Genomic DNA, 25,845 nt, shown 5'->3' on the forward strand with positions numbered 1-25,845 from the left:
TCCTTCATTCAAATAAATTGATATCTTATAAAGTGCTCCTCTTTGCTGTTTTTATGAAATCACCTTGAACATCGGCTAGTTTTAATTGGCCGGAAGAAACATCCTACATGAATGAAACATAAAGATCCACACGACCATAGAACATCGGCGAGCTTTACTCAACCAAAATATACACATATGAACATCGGGAAATTCTACTAGACTGGAATAAACATATAAAAGAACAGCAAGTCACCTTCGAAAGAAGTCACACGACTCTGACTGAAATGACATATGCCTGACATGAAACAGTACTACAGGTGCATCTGCCTGCACGAAGAAAAGGAAATATGCATAGTAGCCTGAAAAATTGCACTCATTTCTGAACAGTTGAGCATTATCATGTTGGAATGCAACTTAGAAGAATGTTCTTATTAAGAAATGCAACATGCAACCTCATAATATTTTACTGAATAATCCTGAAAATACAATGAAAGAAATATCAGTAATAACGAAACATGTCACATCATAATATCAGTATAATATTATGCACTAAAATATATCACATTCACTTCCCATACAATAGTTACTTGGAAGGAGAAACTGCGAACTATAGGAATGACATTGAAAGGCGTGTATAATACTCGGTTGCATTTCATTAATTATATTACGCAAAGAATTGAAAATGCAATGCAATGCCCCTTCTTAGACAAGAGAGAAGAATACAAGGCAAGCTATTGGGACACATAGTCCTTAAACCAGTATGGCTGGCGAGTGTTCCTTGTTGGTCGCTCTGGTGCCAAACTGGATTCTTGAGACGTCCCCAGTCCAGGTTCTGAAGGCTGCCATCGACGTCGGTTCCTTCGCGGAACAGCTGCGGCTGGCCCACTTTCATCAGGCAGCACTGAACACTGGGCACGCAAGGCAGGAGTCACATCTTGCCTGCCTACAGATAAATCATTTGAACACTGAGCACATATGCCAGAAGGCAGATCACACCCATTCACAGATAAATAACTCACATCACTGTGGAAGTGGGACGACATGGATTGTACAGGTAGTGGCCGTGAAGAAATTGTGAAGCGAGTTCTAGCTTCTGAAGACTGAGATACCGATGATGCATCAGGAGGCTGCCGAGGCAACACTGGGCCCGCCGAGCCTTGATCCTGTGCATAACTTTTAGAATCGTAGGAAAAAGGCAACTGAAATAAATCAAACCGTTCATCCTCTTCCCGGTTCAGTTGTATCGGTACCTTTGCCAGCTTGGAAGCATTTCATAGCTTGCCATCATCTAGGCGGTATGATGCTGGGCCATGTTGTTGAATGATCTCCCGTGGTGCGGAGAAACGTCTGTCTCCTTTTTACTGAATGAGGGGTCTACGAAATTTGACAATGTGCCCTCGCTGAATTCTGTGTGGTCGTGCTTTACGCTTGTTACCTTTGTATTCTTTCATCATCATCTGTTTCTTCTCCATCCTTTTCCTCAAAGCTTGAATAACTAGATATGAATTCTCATCAAACAATGATGGAAATGAAGGAAATCCCGCAATGTCTAGCTTTGTACGATGGCGTCTGCTATGCAGAAGAACTGCCCGTGCCACCTGTGGCATGAGGTGTAGATCTATATATGCCCAAATACTGTGCAGTTACGGTTTTCAAAGGCCGACGTTCCAAATATGACAGTTGAACAAAAGACTTTAAAGTTCTGTGAAATATTTCGATTTGTCCGTTGGCCTGTGGATGATATATCGAAGAATAAGTTAACATGATAGCCCTGCTAGTCACAAATTGCTTAAATTTTTTCGACATGAACTTTGGGCCTTGATCGGATACTATCTCTTCTGGATAGCCTTCATGGGCAAAAACATGGAGTAACAAATCTGTAATATCTGCAGTTGTTACATTATCTGTCACCTTCGCTTCAGGCCATTTCGAAAAATGGTCAACTAAAGTGATGGCTTAGCGACAATGTCGAGGCGCTCGCTCAAACGGGCCCACTATGCCGATTGCCAACTTTTGCCAAGGCTTCTCTGGAAAAAGAACAGGCTGCAAAAGTGGCACAGATGTTTTCGCCGTTTTTACGTCATGAACAGTAGTAGTTTGAATGATCTCTTCCTCCGACGCGTATGCGGTAGCTGGAATGTAATCTTCTTTTAGTAAAACACGTTGCGGGGCTAGTTGGTTATGCATATTCTTTCGTTAAAATTTAAGCAGCGCTAACTTTTAGGACGAATACACAGAAGACATGTCAGGACAGGCGCTGACTCCAACTATGTTTATTGAACACGTTTTTTTGTAGAACATATAAGACAAAACGAACCGTGAGTGCATGCGCATCTGCGACAGACCACAAAAGGAAAGGCCAAGATGACAACGATGATAGCTAAGGTAGATAAATGAGGGCGGCACGCATTTCGTCCCATATTTTTAAGCAATCTGAATTCGCTGGCATGCAGGGAGACAGAAGTGGTGCTGACACACGTGTCGCCTTTTGCCTTGATGAAAAATGCTTCGGATAATTCCCGAGCTAATCTATCTTTGCTCCTGGTTAGAATTTTGATTTTGTCAAGCCGTGGCTCACAGTTCTCATCGTTTTGGTCCTTGCAAGAAAGGCAATGAGCGGGTAGATTCAGGCATGAGTCTGATGCGTTTCCCAAACTTGGTTCATGTTCCCTGGCACGGTCGTTAACACAACGCCCTGTCTGGCCAACGTACACTTTGCCACAAGAAAGGGGGATCTCATAGACCACACCCGTGGCACACCGGACAAAGGGCTTGGCGTGTTTTGTTCCACAGCCGGATGTTGCAGGGCCACTGCTGCTGACCTTAGGTCACATCTTAGCCAGTTTACAAGGCGCAGAGAACACCATCGGGACGCCGTACTTGTTGCCCACCCTTTTTAGGTTATGGGACACCTTGTGGATGTATGGCATAACCACTGGTTTGGCATTCCCGGGTCTTTCTTTTCTACGTGTCTTTTTCTGCCTTCCCTTGAATTTCTGTAGGAGTGCTTCGGTCACAGCTGTCAACACGTGATCAGGGAACCCTGCTTTTCGGAGTCTTTCTACCTCGCCCCGAAAGCTCTCTTGCATCATGTGAGGGCACGACTTGGCAAGTGCGGATTCTAGAGAAAGGGTCGCAATAGCCCTCTTAACAGTTTTTGACTGGGCCGAATCAAAAGGCAAAAAATTTTTCTTGGCTCTAGGGCGGTAGCACCAGCATACACACTTTTCTCCGAGCATGATGTTCAAGTCCAAAAACTGGAGGCGGTTAAGTACAGGTAACTCGTAGGTAAAAGAGAGCCCTTTTCCATGTTGTACAAATTGTTCTAAAATATTCATCGCAAATTTCTCATACAGGCCTTGGTCACTTTTCTTTAAAATTACTAAAAAATCGTCTACGTATCTAAAAATCTTCAGGACATTGCCTTCGTCAGTTAGTGAAGCCAAAGCGTTGTCGAATGATGCAAGAAAAATGTTACACAAAACTGGAGCGACACATGATCCGATGCAAATGCCCTGGCGCTGTAGATAGCGCCGGTTGTCAAACTCGATAAAAGTAGCGTTGATATAAAATTCTAAAAGTGACATGAAGTTATCAACACTTAAGCCGGCTGTATTCTGGAATGCGATAGTACCGTTTGCTTCAATGCACTGTCTGACAGCAATAAACAGGTCGTTATGTGGTATAGAATAAAAAAGATCTTCAACATCTATGGAAAAGGCATATCCAATCTGCTCTCCTTTCAACACACTGGCAACTTCCAATGAATTCTTGGTGGCAAAGGGATCAGAAAGAACCAGATTATTTAAGTGCTTAAGCATGAACCTACTAATATGTTGCTGCCAGGTACCTCTCTCGCTAACAATCGTCCGGAAGGGTGCATCGGGTTTGTGAGTTTTCACCGCAAAGAACACGGTCAAGGTGTTTACTCGAGAGTCCACAATGGCAACTGCCTTAGTCTTGATACGGGTTGCAGACGGTTTAACTGCCACAAAGTTCTTCTCTATTGCTTGCATCACCTTCTCGCTGTAAATGCCAGACGGTACAACGACGAAGCAACCTTCTTTGTCTGCTTGCAGGAGGGACAGTCCGCTGTTCTTGCAATACGCCACAACCTTCTCAGTCTGTGCTTTCCCTTTTGTGGCGGGTTGTCTCAATGTGCTCCTTGCCAAGCTGTCAACACCGTCCAGGACGCACCTGTCTTCACTGTCTCTTTCCGCCTTCATTGCTACGCGGCGATTAAAGGCCAACAGCTCATGAATAGACACGCTGGGCTCAAATCAGTAAATTTTTTTTATTCTATACCACATAACGACCTGTTTATTGCTGTCAGACAGTGCATTGAAGCAAACGGTACTATCGCATTCCAGAATACAGCCGGCTTAAGTGTAGATAACTTCATGTCACTTTTAGAATTTTATATCAACGCTACTTTTATCGAGTTTGACAACCGGCGCTATCTACAGCGCTAGGGCATTTGCATCGGATCATGTGTCGCTCCAGTTTTGTGTAACATTTTTCTTGCATCATTCGACAACGCTTTGGCTTCACTAACTGACGAAGGCAATGTCCTGAAGATTTTTAGATACGTAGACGATTTCTTAGTAATTTTAAAGAAAAGTGACCAAGGCCTGTATGAGGAAATTGCGATGAATATTTTAGAACAATTTGTACAACATGGAAAAGGGCTCTCTTTTACCTACGAGTTACCTGTACTTAACCGCCTCCAGTTTTTGGACTTGAACATCATGCTCGGAGAAAAGTGTGTATGCTGGTGCTACCGCCCTAGAGCCAAGAAAGATTTTTTGCCTTTTGATTCGGCCCAGTCAAAAACTGTTAAGAGGGCTATTGCGACCCTTTCTCTAGAATCCGCACTTGCTAAGTCGTGCCCTCACATGATGCAAGAGAGCTTTCGGGGCGAGGTAGAAAGACTGCGAAAAGCAGGGTTCCCTGATCACGTGTTGACAGCTGTGACCGAAGCACTCCTACAGAAATTCAAGGGAAGGCAGAAAAAGACACGTAGAAAAGAAAGACCCGGGAATGCCAAACCAGTGGTTATGCCATACATCCACAAGGTGTCCCATAAGCTAAAAAGGGTGGGCAACAAGTACGGCGTCCCGATGGTGTTCTCTGCGCCTTGTAAACTGGCTAAGATGTGACCTAAGGTCAGCAGCAGTGGCCCTGCAACATCCGGCTGTGGAACAAAACACGCCAAGCCCTTTGTCCGGTGTGCCACGGGTGTGGTCTATGAGATCCCCCTTTCTTGTGGCAAAGTGTACGTTGGCCAGACAGGGCGTTGTGTTAACGACCGTGCCAGGGAACATTAACCAAGTTTGGGAAACGCATCAGACTCATGCCTGAATCTACCCGCTCATTGCCTTTCTTGCAAGGACCAAAACGATGAGAACTGTGAGCCACGGCTTGACAAAATCAAAATTCTAACCAGGAGCAAAGATAGATTAGCTCGGGAATTATCCGAAGCATTTTTCATCAAGGCAAAAGGCGACACGTGTGTCAGCACCACTTCTGTCTCCCTGCATGCCAGCGAATTCAGATTGCTTAAAAATATGGGACGAAATGCGTGCCGCCCTCATTAATCTACCTTAGCTGTCATCGTTGTCATCTTGGCCTTTCCTTTTGTGGTCTGTCGCAGATGCGCATGCGCTCACGGTTCGTTTTGTCTTATATGTTCTACGAAAAAACGTTTTCAATAAACATAGTTGGAGTCAGCGCCCGTCCTGTCATGTCTTCTGTGTATTCGTCCTAAAAGTTAGCGCTGCTTAAATTTTAACGAAAGAATAATCTTCTTTTGACGCGTAGTCTTGCACTTCTCTCACAGAACGTTGACGGCGATTGCAGACTGACTGAAAATGTCCAACTCGTCCGCAATAAAACATGTTCTTCTTTGCGCAAAACATGTAGATTCCGACGCTATGTGGCAAACCGATCCACATCTGTAGCAGTAGCAGTGTGGCATGTTGCGCGTTGCGCGTCTGTTCGCGCTCATTGACGGAACATGGTCAGAAAAGTTGCGTTCGTTCGGAACGCTGAAACGCTGCTGAAGTTGCGTCTACTCGTAGACGGTGTTACGATGCGTTGTTGCGCCGGGTGTCTTGAAGATCGTGGACCTTGTGGACATGCGGTGTATTGCCGCTCTTGAAATGTAGTAGATGGCTGCGGATACATTTGCTTAAATGGAGGCATGGTTTCCAGACGTCGGGGACAAACTTGATGAAAAGGCGAAACTTCTTGAATTTGCAGAGGAACTCGTGGCAACGATGGCGTTGCTTGGCGCTGCGAACGAACTTGTTGCAATGAGTAGGTTGCTTCCTGCATTGGTGCGGCGACTTCTTAAGCGTCGCGAGCCGTTTGCTCATGCCGCAAAGCAATATTCGAAGCTGTAGCGAAGGAGATATCGGATCCTTCTAACAGAAGGCGTTCACGAACACGTAGCGATGAGACGCCGGTCACGAATTTCTCGCTCATTGCTTCATCTGGAGACGCAAAATTGGACGCGGTTGCCAGTTCTCGGAGTGCGGCTATGTATGTATTCTCTGACCGACTCATCTGGCTGCTGCACGCGGTTGTAAAATTTACGTCGTTCTACAACCAAATTTGTCAACACAGAAAAATCTTGGGCAAGTAATGTCACTGCAGCCTGATACACATCTGGCGCAGTTTCTTCCATCTCGGTGGACGCTGATGCTGGAAGCGACGCAATCTCCGGTTGCGTCGTAGTACGTGCAAAATAAATTCTGCGCCCTTCGTACTTAAGCAGTGCTGTCCTGAATAAAACCATTCTGTTCTTAGTTAAGAGCTTTGTTTTGTCCCTTCCTTGTTTCGCTTCGAGCCGTTGCGCTGGTTTACCAGAACGAGGAGAGGAACCGCGAGAAAACGGCTTTCATCACAGCATAGGGATTACACGAGTTCAGGTTAAGCGTTTCGACCTTTGCTCCACACCAGCCACTTGTCAAAAACTCATGGACACCGTTCGTGCCGACCTGAAGTGGCACACTTCTCTTGCATACCTGGACGACGAGATTGTCTTCGACCCAAATTTCAAGGAGCACCTTCGTTACCTCGACGCGGTTCTGCAGGCTATCACGTCATCTGGCCTTACACGTGAAGCCGAAAATTTCATTTAGCTTACGAGGAGCTGAAGTTTTTAGGACACGTAATGAGCCGGAATGGCGTTCTTCTGGATCCAGAGAAAACCGTTCCCATTGGGAATTTGCTGGTGCCACTTGACCTGAAATAATTTCGCCGCTTCCTCGACTTCTCTGTATATTACCGCCGGTTTGTCAAAAACGTCCAAAATTGCCGCACCCCTTACCCGTTTCCCAAGGCTGAAGTACCGTTCACCTGTGGACATCCGCAGGAGCAGGCATTTCAGGAACTGCAATGTCGCCTTTAGACGCGGCCCAATTTGGCGCATATTGACGAAAATGCCGCCAACGCTGAAGAGAAGGAAGATTTCCGAGGAAGAAGAGCGCGGTTCGTGTTTTTCTCTGAGCCGTTCTTTCTGTACGGTGCGGTGCCTCAGTCTTTGTCCTTGTCTCACCCGCAAGGCTATTTACCTACGTGACAATATTATAATTATATAAGTTGCAGGAAATGCAAAAAAAGTCGTTCGTGTTATTGCTAATGCCCCATTTAAGGCTAATTCACAACCTCTTTTCAGGTGGCTGAAAATAACACCAGCCAATGACCTCCACAATCTATTGTTAAAGAAACGCTATGAAAGAAAACGGAAAAATGATGACACAGTCTACCCCAAAAGTAATCATTACTCAACATGTAACAATGACATCTGGTACGTCTCATCCTTTCGCACGAACTACGGCCGTCGAATGCTCTGGTATATTATTCCAAAACCTGGTTCATTCGCACTGGCAGTCTTGAGCGCCTGATTATGCAGTTTAGAGTGTTGCGCACATTCTCCAAAAATATTTTTGTACTTATTGCACTTATTTTGTTTTTATTTCCTTCATGCAATTTGTCATGTTTTGTTCACCGTTATGAATTTGTTATCCTGACCTGTTATAACTTACAAGGGAATCTGTAGCTATGTACTGTAGTCCTTTCGTTGTTGATGGCATACCATCAGCGCACTGTGTCTGCCGCTTTTTCAGTGTGTAGGGGTGTATCCCTCTTCCAAGCCAGTCAGGCTTTTTGGGGAACACTCCTAACAACCTTTATGTTGAAATAAATGTATTTGTATTTGTATTCGCACTTCACAAAAATTGGTTGGAGCTCTAGAGCAAAATGAAATGCTGATAACATCAGTGTACTTCTCGAGAAAGCTTTGTGTGATGAGGAGATTTTAGCTATAGAGAGAACCACAAGGAAAATATTTGTGAAATATAGGATTATTCGATTCACGCACAGTTGTGAGCATCAATTCTTCAACCGACTTTATTTCTCCGACGCAGTATCTGTAAATTTTCGCAATCTTGTGGCATCATTACAACGGGGACCAACAGATGTATGCGTTGAAGCCTTCCACGCTGGTTAGTTCCCTATATCCGTACCCAATACAAGTTTCAGTCATTAAAACAGAATGTACTATCAGTTCTAAACAAATATATATATATATATATATATATATATATATATATATATATATATATATATATATATATATATATATATATATATATATATATATATATATATATATATATATATATATATATTAAAGAGGACTTTTCATCTAAGAAAAAAATACAGAATGCTTTTGTAATCTCAACTAAAAAGATACGCGTCACCGTGATGTACTAAAATTCTTATTGATGTGCCCTGCTTAGGTCAGATTATGAATGGTAAGAAGAATTCAAGTGTCCCGTCATTGTGTGTACCGTATCATAAGAGGCTTTCTATTTTCTCTTGTTTTTTGATATGGATATGCGTTCTTGTTGCTTGATGCTTGATGGATGGATGGATGGATGGATGGATGGATGGATGGATGGATGGATGGATGGATGGATGGATGGATGGATGGATGGATGGATGGATGTACGAACGGACGGACGGACGGACGGACGGACGGACGGACGCATGGATGGATGGATGGATGGATGGATGGATGGATGGATGGGAGAATGATGAATGAGCGGATGGAATAAATAAATAAAGAAATAAAGAAATATCGAAAGAAAGATGGATGGATGGATGGATGGATGGATGGATGGATGGATGGATGGACGGATGGACGGTCGGACGGACGGACGGACGGACGGACGGATGGACGGATGGATGGATGGATGGATGGAAGGATGGATGCATGGATGGATAAGTGGGTGGGTGGGTGGGTGGATGGGTTTTGGGGAATGGATGGATGGACGGATGGAACGAAGAAAGAAAGAAAAAAATAAATAAATATCGAAAGAAAGAAAGAGAGAGAGAAAGCTTCAGGAGCATCCCCTTTGAAACAAGTTGCTGGCTGTTGCCACCATGCGCGGCTTTTGTTTTTCATTTTTTGAGCCATAGGAGCCACCCGTATGTAATTATGGAAATATAGAATCCATAAAATATATAAAAACATGTGCAAATCTATATATTGTCTGTACGAGCCGTTAAGCGTTCAACTTAATTTCCATACGATTTTCATGCAATGTACATGACTCATTTGGAGTCCATAACTGTCCATACGTGCTTCCATACAATCCGTGCTCTAACAGGATTCTGGTGTGGGCTAGTTGGCTCATGCTTTCTACAGCACAGATTGACACAGTGCATCGGAACGAGGACGAGAAGAAGAAAACGCGAAACACAGGAAGGGCGCTGACTCATGCGAAAATATATGCGCTTTCGAAAACATGCAGGCAAAGCAATCCCTCCAGTGCGCGTAATTAGTCGAAAAAACCAAATTTTGTCGAGCCACAGCACCAAGAGTAATCGCGTTTTCAAAATTCTAAAAACTAATATGACTATTACTAACGACCGGCTACAAATCTCTAATTATAACTAGGCGCGTATGTCTACTAGTTAAAAAGGTAATTATTAAAAATTAGTTAATCAGCTTACTACTTACTATCTTACTAGCTTACTATCGGTTTTCTGGTGTCCGCCAACACTGTAATAGTATGCCTCAAAAGCCATATTTTTACTACAAGAAGCCTATTTTTGAAAATTTTTGAAAGTGTTCGCTGAAACACCCTATATTTTTTTCTACCTGCTTGTTCTAAAACACGCTCATCATGCTTCAAAGATTAGGGCACTACTTCTTGACTTACCATAGAAAAGTTCCTTCCTGATCTGCCTTTTCCAATTTCGATAGAGTTCTACACACTGCTTATTTTTCACTGTGTGTCAAAACTGCCTTCTACGCCACCTAACGGCGCACCCCCGCCCTTTCGCGCCGTATATAGATGGGAGCTGGCGGAAGGTGCCTTTTCAATATCTGGCAAGCATCTGCCTAAGCTGCCAATGGGTGAAGCAGATCGTTTGTCGCCTTCGTGGCGAGGGGCGTGCAATTATGTTTTCTCGGTTTATTCTCGCCGCCGGCGTGACCATCAATTTTCAATGCACACGCGATTAACGAACGGACTACAAGGCTTCGAATGCCGGGATGACCATCTGCTCCTGGTCGCGAAGATCGTTGGCATACCAAGCCCTCCATGAAAAATACTTTTACGCTAAAGTTACACGAAACAGAAATGTGCGATTAATTTGGCGCGTGAAACAAAAAACATAACTATATTCAGCAAGAATTGTCTCAGGTATGTTTTGAGTGTCCAGCACTCCGCGAAGCTAATGACCAATGAAGTTGGCGTCGAGGGCACTTACTGGTTGCAGTTTATCTGTCGAGGGTGTGGTGGCTTCACAAGACACCGTTTTAAGGAAAATTATTATCATACTGCTAATGCAGCAAAACAAGGAACACGTCATGGCAGGCCCGTCGTATTTACGCAAAGTCGCTGCTCCGCGAAAGGCGGCAACTATCTGCTTCACCCATAAGCCGGATATCGAACCGGCACCTGTTCCTTTCTACGTCCGCCACGTGAACTTTGAAGCGAAGGTACAGATATGCCTACGAATGGAGAACAAGGTTGCGCAGAACGCTTTTTTGCTCAGGGATAGCTGCAGAGTAGCCGTCCGCGTTCTGCAGCGTAGCTGCAGGCCTCTGCCGAAAGCACGGAGCATTTAAACAACAGACGATTTGCGCATCAATCGCAAACGTTGCCAAGATGAGCCTTCTTGGCGACAGTTTACTGACGGCGGGCATTCCATTCTTGACAATAGTTCAGTTCGCATCGCGACCGCTAGGCCGGTTCATTATGAGAAGGGCATTTTGTTAGAATATATTGTATTGTCTTCATCCGTCGCGTATAATTACCGGGTCGTAGCTCGGACAGTGACGAACGTTGCGAAAAAAATAATTTAGACTGTCATCGTTTTGTTATACCTGAATGCTGAACGTAAAAGCGCAAAAAATAAGGACACAGAATAAGACAGACAACACGAGCGCTTACTTCCAGCTGATTTTATTTCAAGCAAGACGTGGAATTTTATACTGTCGATAATGCCTGCAAGGCATTGCCATAGAGTGGTGAAAGATAACAGTCATCGGGTGACACACTTGAACGATGTAAGATAGGACATCTCTTTTTGTGACAACAGAATTGGTTTGGTTTGGTTTGAGGGGCTTAGCGTCCCAAAGCGACTCAGGCCACAAGAGACGCCGTAGTGAAGGGCTCCGGAAATTTGGACCACCTGGGGTTTTTTAACGTGCACTGGCATCGCACAGCACACGGGCCTCTAGAATTTCGCCTCCATCGAAATTCGACCGCCGCGGCCGGGATCGAACCCGCGTCTTTCGGGCGAGCAGCCGAGCGCCCTAACCACTCAGCCACCGCGGCGGCGTGACAGCAGAATTGACGGATCACTTACGCAGTCATCGCCAGCTCGCGCTATCTCTAAAGCCTCAACAACTTCTCGCGTAATTTGACATTTGTTCACGTAAAGGACTTTGCACTTGTGAATGAGAGGACGACAACCCTCTTTTCTTTTGCTTTTGCATTTGAGACAATGTATGCTCATGTGCCTCCCTTTATTATTGTTCACAACTCAGTCATGCTCACCCAATGACTCATTTAGGCATCTTCCCTTGTTTTTTAAGCTTTTACGTTCGGCATGGAAACCCAACTCGCCCAAACGCGGTCATTATTGTATTATTTTGTTATATCGCTGTTGCTGCTTTCAGGAGCACATTCTGGGCCAGTAAATAGTTCGCTTTTCAGTGCATTTACATGCTTGCTTGTATGACGTGACAACACGCTGACTCTCGTCCTTTACTGGTGCTTGTCGCGACGTTGGGGCTATGAGTTGGAGGTCGTCAGCAGGCACTACAAGCGGCTCTGTGCTTTGAGTTGCGCCGCTCCCGGACTTTAGGTGCGGCGACTTTCGCTCGATGCACAGCGAGCACCGCAAGGAAACCGACAAAGGAGTGGCGGTGAAATCGTCTGGCGAACACGGCAAGAAAGTTACTAGCACGATTATAGCTTTTTTATTCCAAGCAATGTTTGTTGAAACAACACTGCCTTCGCAACCGCACTCCGGAAGCCCGGAATAGCATCGGGCGAAGCGTCTTCGGGGCCGGGAGCTGAAAGGCCGACGGGAAGTTGTTACCACCGACACCCACGGCCCACAGCCAAATGCGCGCATCCTTGTCGTCCTCAGGCAGCCATGCGACGCTTTCTGGCCAAGCGAGTTGAGATGCAGGAAGGGCTCTTCAGGTGAAACTTTCTGTAATATAACACCGTCGGAGAGAAGACAGAGCGCGAGCTCAATGACTTGTACGGCTTCTCTGGGCGAATACTTCCAGCGGCACTCGGCCCGAAAGGGAGACGAAAGGGAGAGCGCGAGAGATGAGCGCTTATCGAAGTGCCCAACGCGCTGGCAAACCCGCCACGTTACTGACAATCGCAGTTCCGCTTGACGCTCACTTTAAAACAGCCTACGCTAGTTCTTCCTCATTCCCTTCGCCTGTAAAAGCAGAGTCAAGGCAGGTGCTCTTTATTCCTTGCTTTCCACAAAAAGGCCGCAGATCAGGCCCGACTAGATATGTTCACTGGCGAAAAGCTGCTCGCCCGAGCAGGCCAATGAAAGAGAGAGAGAGAGGATTTATTGACAGGAGAGGCCGAGAGGTTGGCCTGAAAAATGAATATCTGGCCTGCTAATCTGCACTAGGGAACGTGAAGACGAGAAAAAAAGAGGGTCACGATGGGGGATGATGACGATGGGAGGAGGCAGATGAAAAAGTATATATATATATATATATATATATATATATATATATATATATATATATATATATATATATATATATATATATATATAGATTTAAGAGAAGTGGGCACTTCTACAAAGACACTTTTATTTATCAACGTTTCGACCGCGGTGCGGTCTTCTTCAGGACTGTGACGCACCGCGGTCGAAACGTTGATAAATAAAAGTGTCTTTGTAGAAGTGCCCACTTCTCTTAAATCTTTATTCTGCGGAGCCAACGCAACCTACGTTCGTAACATATATATATATATATATATATATATATATATATATATATATATATATATATATATATATATATATATATATATATATATATATATATATATATACATATATAAAAACAAGGCACACTTTCTAACATCATAAATGCGAGGCGAGGTCCGCGTCGCTTAAGGCAAGGTCCGTGTTGCCTGTACAGTTTTCAAACTATCTGGCCAAGCGCCGAGGATCAAATCCTCCGAGAAGGGCCTTGTGCCCATAGACTTTAAATCAGATGCGAGCATGAGTCCTTCACGTGCATATGCTGGACACGCCACTAAAACATGTTCTATAGTCTTGAGCACGCCACATGTGGTACAGTCCGGTGAGTCCGTTTTTCCTATTAAGTGCAAGCATTTAGGCGTGAAGGCGATGTTTAAACATAATGTATGGATTATGCATGCAATAGGGCGTGGTATTTCGCGAGGAACAGAAAAGGCCATTTCCGGATCTAGCCGTTTAAGGCGGATGTGTCGAGTGTCTGGCAGGGCCCAGTACCTAGCCGTTGCACTCCTCATTGATTCCGAAAGGAGACAAGTGGCGTCCGGTCTAGAGTACGGCACAGCTGTACACAGGCCACTGTTGCAGGCGCTCCTTGCTTCAGCGTCGCCGGTCTCATTTCCATCGAGTCCGCAGCGTCCAGGGATCCACTGGAACACTATATGGTTGCCTTTTTCCTGAGCAAATGATAGGAGACTAATGATATCAAGAGCCAGAGCTCGGTAGGCAGTGTGGCCTAGAAAGCATCCCGAAATTTGTAGCGCAGGTTTGCAGTCAGTGAAAATCCGCCACTCCTGAGGCGGTTCTCCGCAGATTTGGAGAATCGCTTCCCGAAGGCCCGCAAGCTCTGCAGCGGTTGAAGTAGACTTGTGTCGTAAAATCAATCTGTGGGGCGTCTGCTGAGCGGGGATTACGAAAGCTTCTGTTGATACCTTTGGTGACGCAGATGCGTCCGTGTATACGTGCACACAGTTTTGGTTTTCTGACCAGATGTAGGCAAGAGAAAGCTGCTTCAGTCCGCTAACCGGCATCACAGATTTCTGGATTATGCCAGGGACATGCAGGCCTACTGAAGGCCGAGCCATCACCCATGGTGGCTGCAAGGGATGATGCGGCAGGGCATAGTCTGATGGCAATTCGGATCGATGGAAGCGCTGTGCACGTTAAAAACTGCTGTCCGGTCGCTCATGAAAATCTTCGTCAGCGGGTGACAGTGGTGCCGTGTAAGCGCGCGTAAATATGCACGAAGTGGTTCGTGTGACAGGAAGATCGATATTGGGCATGCACGAGATTCCTCAATCGTGCCTTCCCTCGAGGCACAACGTGGTAATCGGAGGCATATCATGAGCGCCTGTACTTGGACGCCCTCTAATGTCCGCAAGCAGTAAATGCTCACGGTAGAGAGTACAGGAAGGCTGTAGCGAATGTAGCCTATAAAGAGAGTATAGTAAAGTCTTAGCAAGGAGCGCTCCGTTGGGCCCCATTTAATGCCGGCTACGAAGCGAAGGAAATGGCAAAAAAGAGTGAGAATTTTCTTTAGCAAATTTATATGCCTCGACCATGACAGATCGCGGTCAATGCCCAAAAATCTGTGGTGGGAGACGTATGGTATTGCAACCCCTTGAAGTGTTACCGGGTAGTGGCAGACTTGCGCGTGAATGCGACCACAGCACATTTTTCAGCTGCTAAGTGCAAGCCCTGACGTCGTAGGTACCTTGAAGGAGATGACACGGCACGTTGTAATCTCGCGCGCATTTGCGGACATGCCGAACTGTTAAGCCCAGATGCAGATATTATCAGCATGGGCAGCGATGTGAATATGAGTGGGAAGTTCACTCAGCAATCCAATCAATGCCACGTTAAATAGGGTTGGGCTGAGCACTGCTCCCTGAGGAACTCCATGCAAACCTGGTGGCGGGTAGTCTCTCCATCAGGCGTAGACATGTAAACGGACTGGCCGTTGAGGTAGCTCACAATCCACGAGTACATCCGGCAGCCAACGTCTATGTCGTCAAGGGCATCAATGATGGCCTCAAGAAGTACATTATCGTAGGCCCCTCTGGTGCCCAAGAAGACAGCAGCGACGAGTCGGCGACTGCGGTTTTCATGTTCCACTGTCGATATGAGGTCGTTTACGCTGTCAATCGAAAAACGTCCCGCCGGAACCCGGTCATCATGTCCGGATAGAGACCAGTCTGTCCCAAAAACCATTCGAGCCGCGCCAGCACGATTCGCTCTATGACCTTACCGACGCAGCTTGCTACTGCAACTGGCCGGTATGAGGTAAGCTCATAAGGAGGCTTTCTAGGCTTCAAAAGAGTGTTCTGGAACTTTTCCGGAAGCCCATGTATCATAGTAGTAACTGAGCAGCAATGTTGGGCCTTCCATAACGAGAGCTGCAGCGCACACCAATCGGGGCGTGAAAGTTTCAGCGCACAGAAAGACAGGAACACACGATCGCTAGCTTGCAAGAATTTAATATGAGATGCGCAGCGGAACATAAAGGCCGGTCGTGGCCGGACAACACTCATGCGCAGCTACCAACATAATAAATTACAACGCAAGTATTGCCAATCTTTCGAGGACAGGGCGACGGGCTGCTTGGCGACACAAACATCCCCCCAATGGTTATTCAGCTCCACCTCGATGCTTTTGCGTGTCAGTTGGCAGCTGCTTCTTGTGATGATGTAGCATTCTGACAGGAGGGTTTAAATCTTGGTCAGTTGGTACATGTTCAGGAAAAAAAGCCGGTCAAAAGACGGAACACAGCGAAGAGACGAGGCACACACACGACGACTGGATTTTTTTTTAGTCCACAACTCGGTGAAGAATGTGGTTTCTGTGCCGTTGATGCTTGCCATCTGCATTGAAAACTGCGTCTATACCTTCAGAAAGACACCTCTGCTTCTCATCTTTGTCGGCTTTCTCTGCTACACGGTGTACAGTGACAAGAAGTTCATGGCTGCTGACACTTGGTTCCAAACTGTACTTTGGCCTTTTCTGTAGGAGGTGATCGATTTCTTCGGGCACTGATGCTCCATTGAGATAGGTGACAGATCGGCGTGTGTCGTCGTCGTCGTGTGTGTGCTTCGTCTCTTCGCTGTGTTTCGTCTTTTGACTGTTTTTTTTTCCTGAAGATCCTGACAGACTAGTGAACAGCTCAATGTCGCACTTCGCTTGGAGTTTTTCCTTGGGCGAGAACTGGGTACTGCCCTAGGAGCTTCTTTGATTCACTCCTCCTACAGTGCACATCGAGGAACCCCATGCACTGTTTTCACATTTCTGCGGTGTTCACGGAGGCGATTATTTAGACACCTTGCACTATGGCTTACAGACGTCTTACGACAAGAAATCACTACACTATATTCGACTGATTCGTACATTCTACGAACTTGTACCTGTGGTTATTCTTGCCCCCGATCTTCTGAGAAGAGGAAGGATATGTCCATCTGCACAGTTTTTGGAGTATGACCGGAGCGGAAAAAACGAATGTAAGTTTCGCCCTTTGCCGGTCTTTTCTAGTGAATGTGACAAGCCGGGACAATAAATATATTTACATTGAAGGCCAATGAAATGTTACATAAAATAGTTGGCTGCGTTTGAGTGGATGCAAATGAGTTATTACTTCCTTATTACTAATACAGTACAACTTGGGGGATTCTTCTAAACATTTCGCCAACACTGTTCCCACTTCGAGTTATTCAACAGTTCGCTCTCGCGCTACCATAAGCTTCCCTTCCCGGTGCAGCTCTCACTACTGAATTATGAGCACGAATGGGAGTAGCCTTGTTTATCACCGAAGTTATTGCCTTCACCATTTTGCTAGTTCTTGGTGATTTGTGTCTGCACCAACTGTTTCCTATTTTTTCGTCGGCTAAAGAATTGGCCTTTTTTTCCCGTCACGCGCTGTGTATAGCATAAACGCTGCGCACGTGTTCTACCACGAACGGTGTTTGTCGAACAAACACACGACGCATTACGGGACAATATTTCGGTGAACTATTAGTAGACCCTTTTCCAGCTTCTTAAGTAAGCTGTCTTGCATAGGAAAAACACTTTTACCACGGCGTTGCGGCCGTCCTAGGGGCAGGAGTTGGGTACAACGCTGAGCACTGGCAAAGCTGCGTTTCACCCTTCCGTCGCGATTGCAGCGGGAAGAGGGTGCGTTTCACGTGCAAAGAAATTGCTTGGCAGAGCTGCCCCTTATGCCTTTATCGCCACAGCAACCCAAGGCAGAAACGTGCACGAAAGACACCCAACATTTTTCTGACAATAAATTTCTCCAGTGCTGCACCCGATTTCTGCCGCCCCCCCCCCCCCCCAAAAAAAAAAACATGTTTGACCTGAATGGTAAAGACCCCTTCCGCTGTAAAATGAAGCTGACTTCAAAAGTTTTGAAACTTAAAGGTGATGCCCATGGAGATTCCCACGTCGTCCCAGCACGCTTGGGCCTCAAGCGAGAACATGTGGTCTCATTATCAAGTCTTATCGTGTAAGGATTAAGCGCGTTAACTACAGCGCTGCCAATGTACTGGGTTAAAGCATGTCCCCAGGCTCGTCAAGCACATCAGTGGCTAGACGCGAAGCCTACACTGCTCTTGACAATTCCCCAAAGCGAGTCGAAGCTATTATGAAGGGGTTTACAATGGGCACAACCCGGCGCATTCCTTTCCCTCAGAGCGAATCTGTAAAGACTGGCGGCCACTACAGGAAAGAGCCCCATTATCAATATTATGTTCTTAACGTGTTTCTTGTCTTCGCTAGTGTCTGTATAGATAAATGAATAAATATTAAGCGACAGCTCGTTCGGGGGTCTAAAGGTCGTCGGCGTCGTAATGGCAGTAGTTGAAGTCGGCACCGCACGTCGGAAATATTTGGGGGCTGCGTGAAAATCAAAGTTTACGCGTAATCAATTAACAAAAACCCGGCGTATAGGCAGCGAATCGAACGAGGGCCTTTGGCGTTCGAGACAGGGATGCTTCCACTCCGCCACGACGGCTCGACGTTTGAACATGAATAAAGGCGCGTCCAATGAATCCACGGGTTTCTTAGAAACGTATCTTCGAGATCTTTACTGTACTGTACATGAGTAATTATCAGCATGTAAATTACAGAGGTAGGTATTCAGCGAGTGCCATGCGTTTCCTGTAAATATACTCCGTGCTTGGCGTGCAGTCGAAGCGCCATCGTGTGGCGCCCACTGATACCCTCTTCGGCATGCAAGGTGCTGGCCAACAGACGGCGCGCGCGTAGACGACCTTTCTGCGTCGGAGTAGTGTCGTTCGCTTCTGAACAGTAGAGATGGAACCAGTGTTGCCAGATTGGGCTATTTATAGCCAAATTGGGCTACTTAAAATATTTCCTGGCTGCTTTTTAGATAATTTGGCGTTGCGGCTATTTTTGGGCTATACGCTCCCAGAACATTTGAATGGCAAAAAAAAAACGTGTTTTGGGAAGTGCGCTACGTTTTATTAGTAGCTGCTGCAGCTTTTTCGCGGTTTGCTTGCATTCTTTGCTTGCGTCTACGTGGCGTGTTTCCATGGTGACTGTCGCGGCATTTGTTGGCTAGGGATTCTGCGTACGGCGCTTTTAGCCAAAGCCGCTCTCCGGCTCGCTTGCTTGAAAGTGAAACTATAGTGCCTAGTGAAACCATGCATGCTTGAAAGCTGCTGCTGTTGTGCTCGCTCTGTGTGTTTGTCTCGCCTCTTCACCTGTTTACAATGGGGAAGTGGGCAAAATACCCGAGGAAATACCAGAAAGAATGGGAACAGAATCCAGATTTCAAAGGTAGGTATCTGCTATTAGCTGATTTATAGTTTACGACAGATTTATGGCATAAATTCACAGTTTACTATTTTTTAAATAGACTGGATCATGCCTTCGAGACAGGAGGGCAACGGAGACGCCATCGACATGGTATACTGCAAAGCATGCAAGTGCAAGCTGAGGCCGCACGTGCAGGACCTCAAGGTCCATGTTACGAGGCACAAGCACATTCAAAACATGAAATCGATGAAGCTTGCGGCTGCAACCAGGCCCATCGAGTCGCACTTCAAGCCCGGGCCTTCGAAACCAACATCAACTCAGTTGAAGATTGCAGAGCTGCGCCTGGCAGCGCATGTCGCCGTGCATAGCTCGCTGTGCTCTGCGGATCACTTGGCTCCGCTGTTGGCGAGTACGTTTCCCGAGTCAAATGTCGCGGTCGGAGTAACGCTAGGACGCACCAAGTGCACGGCTCTGGTCTCAAAGGTTCTTGGACCTACCTTCCGCGAGATGCTACTTGAAGACATCGGAGAGCAGCCCTACTCACTTATCATCGACGAGAGCACGGACATTTCATGCGAAAAAGAGATGGGCGTTGTCGTTCGGTATTTTTCTATGAAAGCAGATGATTTTCAAACCAGATTTTTGGGACTGATTCGTATCACTGATGCGTCTGCTAACGGCATGTTTGCGGAACTCAAATCTTTCCTTGAGTTATGCAACCTAGATTTAACTAAATGTGTTGGCATTGGTACGGACGGTGCCAGTGTGATGTGCGGCCGGCACCACTCGTTATACTCTCTGCTAAAAGAGGAAAACCCAAAACTGATTCTTGCGAAGTGTACTTGCCATTCCCTCCACTTAGCCTGCAGTGAAGCAACCGCTGCTCTTCCTGCTAACATTGAGTTTCTTGTGCGGGAGTGCTATAATTGGTTTTCATGTTCACCAAAACGACGAGAGCAGTATCGCCTTATCTACTCTGCTATCAATGAGACTGACCCAATCAGGTTGGTCAGCATAGCGAACACGAGGTGGCTGAGTGTTGCTGCAGCTGTGAATCGCATTATCGACCAGTGGACGGAGCTGCGGTTGCATTTTCAGCTAGCTCAAAGCACAGAGCGGTGTTATACAGCACGACTACTGCACGAGATGTTTCGAGACGAAAAAAATTATCTGTACATGCTTTTCATTCAGCCCATCATCTCGGAATTCGACAGAGTCAATAGGCTATTTCAATCGGAAAATCCTGATCCAGTTAAGCTTTTTGAAGATTTAGATATGCATGTCAGGTCGATGCTGTTTAGAGTGGTCCTGAAGGAGCATGCTTGTCCAACAGCAGATTGGGAGAAGCACTTGCTACACGTACGTGCGTGTAACTACGGAACCGTTTTCTCTGACGCCTTTCACAAGAGCTCGCTTTCAGACGGCGAGAAGGATCAGATGCTGGACCGCTGTCGTGTGTACCTTGTGGCGTGTATCAAATCACTGCTCAAAAGGCTGCCTGACAACCTAGAGCTACTCCAGAACTTCAAACTGTTGAGGCCCAGATGCATTCGTGACACGCCGTTTCGTACATTTCAAAGAGTCATTTCCATTGTTGCAGCACCGAATAGCACATCAACCCTTGAAAACGAGTACGGAACTTTGCAGTCGATGCTCCCGTCTCTCGCACTGAGTGACAATGTGAGTGAATTCTGGCGAGCGGTCACGAAACTCACTAACAGTGCAGGCGAACCTCTCTTTCCTAACTTGTCGGCAGTTGCCTTCGCACTTCTGTGCTTGCCAGTGTCAAACGCCGCTGTAGAGAGAGTTTTCAGTCAGGTCACCGTAACTAAAACAGACCACCGAAACAAATTAAGCGTGCGTACTTTGGAAATGATACTCCATGTGCGATGTGGCTTAAAGGAGTACGGGGGCTGCAACAATTTTGAACCAAGCCCGCGTTTCTTGGAGAAGTTTAACAGTGCTGTCATGTACGAGTAGTGATGTGAATGAATGAAGGGCATAAACTGGTGTGCGGTAATCTGAAACATGTTCCTTGAGTCGCCATGTGTCAACGCGGGTAAGATTTTTATAGCCTAGTCAACTCGTTTTTTTACAAATGCGATATGTTTCGCATTCTGCTGCTTCACTTGTTCTAGTCAACCGTAGGTATTTTTAGTCACAAGTTTATTGTTTTCTGTTCGAATTTTTAGTTCCGAATAAAAAAACTTCCTCTCACTTTCCGATGGGCCATGTTGGCTACATTTTGGCTACTAACTCTCTTGGCCTGGTTGTGTGGTTGGCTATTTTTGGGCTACAATTTTTCTATACTTTGGCTACGGCCCTTCGCGCCATCTGGCAACACTGGATGGAACCGCCGCCGTCTGCGAGTGCTAGTGTGGAGCAGCATCTGTGTTGTTTTCAGAGATCCGCTAGAGACTCCGAACGATTTGTCCAATGGGCAAGGCGATGGCGTTCCGTGGACTCATTGGCAGCGCTTCAACACGCAGTCGCGTTCCACTCTTAAAGCCGAAGATTAAGCGTTGTCCAAGTTTTGTTTGTTCGTTTCAATATTAATATCTTAAGTGCTTCCCAGATTTTGCAACAGACCAGTTTTAAAGCCTATAGTTAAGCTCCTCTGTGTGGCGAAAATTCCTGTACCATGTTGGCATGGCCCTACTTTGGGGATTTAGACGTTAGGAGCACCGGTAACTTTTCTACTCCGAGCAGATGTGTGCGCGCTGTCTGCGGACGCCTATCACGCAGTATTCTAGTCGATTCCCGATTCAAGGACGCTGAAGCAGCCGTTCTCTTCTCGCGGGAGGGAGAAGTGTGCGAGGGCCATGGTGGTAGGAAATGCCAGCACTGCTCCTAACTATGAGTCCTACCGCGTAAAAGGAATTAAAGGAATTTTCTTAACCCAGAGAAACCGGTTCCCAAAGGAAACCGAAACTCCTGCCAGAAGCCGCGGCAAAAAAGAAAAAAAATTACGCCGAAGCCGATCTAGTCCAGTTCACAATGTCGCCAGCTGAGACGCAATGTTCTTTTTCTTGCTTGGTTGCGATTCGGGTGTCGTTTTTTGTGTTGTGCCTTGTGTGGCCTTTTATTGCTGTGGTTCTTTGAATATGGTACAAAATTGGTGTGAGACTTGTGCGCTTCGGAAGACCGTCTGAAGCACCTGAAGTTGTGAAGATATTGGACGCCGTGTTGCGCCTTGCACGACGCCGTGACAACGCCAGCATCAACGTGGAAGAACGACTTGGCGCGATTACTTAAGAAGGTGAGTTGAGTCCTTGAAATTATCTTTCAAAATGCTACAGCGAGGAGCGTGAAGTGCTGTAAATGCTGTTGGGTGTATTCTGACAACTTCTTCGGAGTGCAATAAAATTTCGAGTTCACGCGCAACGGTTTCCGCAAGTGCGCTGTTTTCACGTGACCACAAGCCAGTTACACAGCCATGGAAACCGTCGTTTCCCGCCTATAACTTTCCCTTCGAAGCGAAGAAGTTGTGATATGGAGTATGGTCGTACATTTTTAATCTCATGATGTCGTTGCGCTCATTGTTGCCACTAATGGGACCAAGGCGCGGAAAGTAGTGTTGGAACGACGTAAGCTTTTCAGTGGCAGTGGATTCCGGCATTTAAGTCTTCGTGCTTTCGTGTGTGCGTGCGTGCGTGTGTGTGCGTGTGTGTGCGTGCGTGTGTGTGTGTGTGTGCGTGTGTGTGTGTGTGTGTGTGTGTGTGCGCGTGTGTGTGTGTGTGTGTTTGTGTGTGTGTGTGCAGGGTATAATTCCAAGCTCAACAAAACTTGTTCTGCCGATTCCAAGTTACAAATGTGCGCAGTACTCAGCCGTTCAGTGGCCGGAAGTGGAATGACTATGTAGCTACTACTGTCTGAGTTTTGCACGTCAAATGTACAAGAAATGTTGCCGATGACTTTCGGCACGAAAATAAGTTTTCGTAATTCATTTCCGGCTTTGTATTAAGCATTTTGTAGTTACTGGTTTTGGTTTATTGCTTTATTTTTGGCATTTCAAGCGTACTTCGAACTAGCGCAGGAATGAACCTCTACACAGAAAAAAAACAGTAACACACCTTTACACTTTCCGGCATGTCGCTGCAGTGCACCGGGAAGGCTTTAGTTTCTGTAATTTCACACTTGGGGCATAATATTTTCGACTGTGCTTTTAAATAATTTTATTTCGAAGGACTTAATCTGTGCAGTGGTGGCACTCGCGGTTTCGCCAGAGTTCTTCAATGAGAGAAATACTGACACTTGGATTTCGCAGAAATGTGTATTTGGAGCCTTCAGTTGCGCTGTAGTGTCATGCCATAAAAATCCTACTATTTTACATTGTGTTTTGTCATGCCTCTTGTATTGGCGCGGATTCATACGCCTGGCTGAAATCTCATTGCTTTTCTGCAGCAACTGGAACATAGCTTTATTGATCTTACTACCAGAGTGCTAAAGATAGCGTGAGTTTTTAATGTGTCTGTGACTGACTGGGGGCAGATGATTATAGGGACTGCCAGTCTGAAATAGCAATGTAACATTGTTAATACACCTACTATCGTTTTACACCTATCTCAGCACTATCAACCGAGCATCAGGGGAGCAGGAAAGCGAAACGTTTTCTAAATGCAACAGGATAAGAATTGATACAGTGCTCTCCTCTTTAACAGAAGGGGTCATCGCCATCACCGTGTTGTCAGATGTTTAGTGAGTGCAATTACCGTGTTTGAGGCACCAATCCAAGAGAACCAGATGTAGACGCTCCATGCTGCCTGTGAGCTATGGAGGATGAGTGAGAGTTGTTCTCACAGTTTTCCCTCTACCTAATTTTCCTACTGCAATTAACCAGTCCCTTGTAAAACACAGAAGAAAGGTGAATTATTTCTCTAAAAACAAGCGATTGTGAATGTCACTGCATTATAATGGCAATAAATATTCTGTATTAGAAGAATATTGTTACAGGCTAATCTACTAGTATTATTCATTGTCATGAAATATTTCAATATGCCAGAGGTATCACCCAGAACTGAATGGGGTTTACAGTTCTTTTCTATGGGTACAATTGTATTTATTTTGAAATCGTACTTACTGTATTGTGCTTTTAGCAGTCTTTTCAAAGCTAGATGATCCGAGTGCTACTGCTTGTAGATACTGATGTGATTGTTTCTTCTGTTTGCATTAGTGTGGAAGCAGTTGTGTGCGCGGTGTCACTGCCCGAATTTTTTTTCTCTGGCCTGTACGCAGACATCTGGGTACTTCAGACTGACAAGCATGAATGGCGCCCACCTGATACCTCCTCATCTCTGCACAGACAAGAATAACGCACCTAATAATCTACCAGCCATGGCACATCAATGGCTTGCTGCAAGTCATCAGCGCATTTTATGAAAGAAAATACTAGGGTCTATGAAATTGAATTATTTTACAGCGAGATATGCACAATGAAGATCACATCCAAAGAATAGCTGGAAGTAGCGACATGAACTAGCTGCCTCCTTTTGCCCAATTTTTATCTTAAAAATAACGCACTGCACGAAAAGGTATGAATTACAAACTATGCTTACACCAGCATGGTTAGAAAGGCAGACCTCGTATCAAGAATTTGCATATTTTATATGTGTGCTTTGATTTGGTTGTTAATATCCCAGCACATATATCTGCTTTGCTATTTACTGCATAGGAAGGAAATGTATATGGTACTCAATGGTTTTCGAAATATTTGTTTTGTTTCTGCTCTAAGGCAGATATGGCTTTTTTTTCTAATTTTTCTTTTTGTTCACTTGAATACTCCAGCACATCATGCCTTTCCTGAGCTGTGAATTTGGCAGCCTACTTCTGATTATCTCTTAAATTATTGGAAGCAAGCGGCCTAGGCAACACTTAAACACAGCTCAGAAAATCATGTGCATAGGTAGATTATTTGCCAACTAACCGCAGCAGTTGAGTGAAGAAAGAGGTCTGTAACGGATGACATTCACAGCTTATGTTGTCACCTAACAAGGATTGTGAAACAGCCAACCGTAAAGCATCCTATTCTGGCCGCCTACTATTCCCTATGGGTGGACCAATCTGTACATGCAAAGCAATGCAGGAAAAGACAAGTGACGTACACGTAATAAAAGAAACCGGTCCTTTTGTTGAGCACAGTTAGGGATTTCATGTACAGCCTTTTTGTGGTTTATAGCGGGCAGTGAAAACCGGTCATCAGTAAAATGCCAACCAAAGCGTACCCTTTTCGTAAACAATAATATGCGTGGTAGTTAACTGGCTCATTATATCTCAGTGTCAGACATTAAGTACTCCTTGAAATTTGCATTTTCATGAGATAAGTTTTAGTCATGTACAATAGAAACGAATATTATACCATTTCCTTTGCTCATGCTTGTATTTTGTGTCTTGTTTGAATTAACAATTTAGTCTTGCTTAAAGGACTACAGAGAACAAATTTTTTAGGATGTGTTTTCTGCTCTTTTATGATGCATAAGGCACTACTATACATGGATTACCATTAGCATTCCGGTGTGACCTCTAAATAATTTACAATAAAATTTCTTT

At 45.5% G+C, this 25,845-nt stretch overlaps 1 long non-coding RNA gene across 2 annotated transcripts in view; it reads left to right on the forward strand.

The window, feature by feature from the left end:
* The window catches only part of LOC144130824 (uncharacterized), a 248,841-nt gene that overhangs the window by 91,091 nt on the left and 131,905 nt on the right, over positions 1-25,845 (forward strand). Inside the window, exon 3 of one of the 2 annotated variants that reach the window (XR_013314257.1) lies at positions 24,535-24,950. The exons of the other annotated variant lie outside the window; for it this stretch is intronic. This is a non-coding gene — a long non-coding RNA (uncharacterized LOC144130824). Of the gene's footprint in view, positions 1-24,534; positions 24,951-25,845 lie in introns of those variants that run through there. 2 annotated transcript variants of the gene reach the window in all.

The sequence above is a fragment of the Amblyomma americanum genome, chromosome 1 (genome assembly GCF_052857255.1).
Source record: "Amblyomma americanum isolate KBUSLIRL-KWMA chromosome 1, ASM5285725v1, whole genome shotgun sequence".
Taxonomy (NCBI): domain Eukaryota; kingdom Metazoa; phylum Arthropoda; class Arachnida; order Ixodida; family Ixodidae; genus Amblyomma; species Amblyomma americanum.